The sequence below is a fragment of the Triticum aestivum genome, unplaced genomic scaffold (assembly GCF_018294505.1).
Source record: "Triticum aestivum cultivar Chinese Spring unplaced genomic scaffold, IWGSC CS RefSeq v2.1 scaffold243719, whole genome shotgun sequence".
Taxonomy (NCBI): Eukaryota; Viridiplantae; Streptophyta; class Magnoliopsida; order Poales; family Poaceae; genus Triticum; species Triticum aestivum.
The window spans coordinates 3,885-5,578 of record NW_025225787.1 but is presented as its reverse complement, the minus strand read 5'-3'; the positions used below and the strand labels follow the sequence as shown (position 1 = coordinate 5,578).

At 40.1% G+C, this 1,694-nt stretch overlaps 1 long non-coding RNA gene across 1 annotated transcript; it reads right to left on the bottom strand.

The window, feature by feature from the left end:
* Positions 1–655: 655 nt before the first annotated feature.
* On the bottom strand, positions 656–1,451 carry LOC123172379 (uncharacterized). The gene is made up of 2 exons (XR_006485544.1): positions 1,283–1,451; positions 656–1,160 (listed from the first exon to the last, which is right to left on the bottom strand). It is a non-coding gene; the product is annotated as an uncharacterized lncRNA (long non-coding RNA).
* Positions 1,452–1,694: the final 243 nt, after the last annotated feature.

Below are 1,694 nucleotides of genomic sequence, written 5' to 3'. Positions count from 1 at the left end.
AATAAAGGCAATTTCCATCCTAATGACACATATAATTAACCAATTGTGAAAAAAATATGAAAATTGGCACTATGGCATTGGTTTAGCTCCCCCTCCCCTATCTTTGCAACCTGCGAAACCTTTTTTTTTTGCATAATTGGTTTCCACACATGAATTGCGACTAGATAAATTTTAGTTTCACGTATCATTGCAATAATGGATATTGCAATTTAATAATTTCAGTTTTATGTATCATTGCAATTTCAAGGACGCAACACCTGCAGTGCAATGGGTTCCAAAAAGTGAATATTTGTCATGAGACAGGATAAAATTTTCCATGGGCAATGAACTCAAATCGCAATGTTAAATAAAAGTGAAATTTTCCATGATCCATTAACTAAATTTGCCATGGTCAATTAATAAATTTTCCACGATCCATAAAGTAGATTTGCTAGGGTAAGATTTGCCATGGGTCCATTACTTTAATTTGCCTTCAACAATTTTTGCCTTGGTGAATTGGTTATATGGTACCATATGAATTTGCGAACAATATTATTTTTCACACGGCAACTTTGCCAACGTTGAATATGTATTTGAACATCGGATTTCATGAAAACTAAAATTGCGATGACAAAAATTGAAGACATGTCAATTTCCGTGATCCATAAACTACATCTGCCATGCTCAAGGAAATTAAATTGCAATGGTCCCGCAAAAAAAAGTAGTTGCAAACAAACAAATTTTCCATGTTGCAAACAATCTTATCCACTTCATTCTTTTGTGACGGAACATACATAACATTAACAATAGGTACTTGACATTTAAAACTCATACAGATTATTACGAAACGATGAATATAGCCATCTTATTGAAAGATATGTTTTTAATAAAAGAACGCTAGAGCCATGCATCTCCATATACTTATTTTTCTGGAGTTAGTAACATATCGCTGTCACAGGCACTTCTTCACTCTGCCAACAAAAACGATAAACTTTCTGAGCGCGCGCATAGTATAGACCATCACATCGGTGGCACTGGAACAGCCTGCTGCAGGGTCTTGCGGTGCAGCACTGCAGGTGCCGGCGGCGTAGTGTTGGGGCGGCGGCGGTATGCCGTACCCTGGCGTGGCGCTGCCTGTGGCGCCGGAGGGCTCTGTCCCTCACGGGTTCCCTCCGTATGAACTGCATGCACGCACATCACAAGTTAACCGAGTGTACACGCAGAATATATACATTACATTACTGCTGCAGAGCGAACCTAGTAGTTCTCACATGAAAGAAGTTAGTCTAGTAGAACAAATTACCTTGGATGTCAGCAGAGCATGGCAGGGAGCAGCGTATGAGTGTGATAGCCAGGATTGCCATGGCTGGTACCATGGAAGAAGAGGAAGATCTCATCATATGAACACCTTTTCTTTCAGTAATTCCAATTGGCTCTACGACAACGGCAGAGAGAAGTTTAGTGTGCAAGGCTTGTGCAGCGCAAAGACCTCACTGGTATAAATATATATACGTAGATATCGGATATTATGTAGTACCTACTCTGAAGAATCGTCTTAATAGAGACAGATCACTTAATGGCCGGTCAAAGTCCTTGGCGTTTCAAATAAAAGAGTTGTTGTAGCTTATCTATGGCTTCAACCTATATGTAGTCATCACTGCAGCATATGGACGCGTGGAAGCTTAATTATGCCCTCTCGGTCCAGCCGGCTGGAA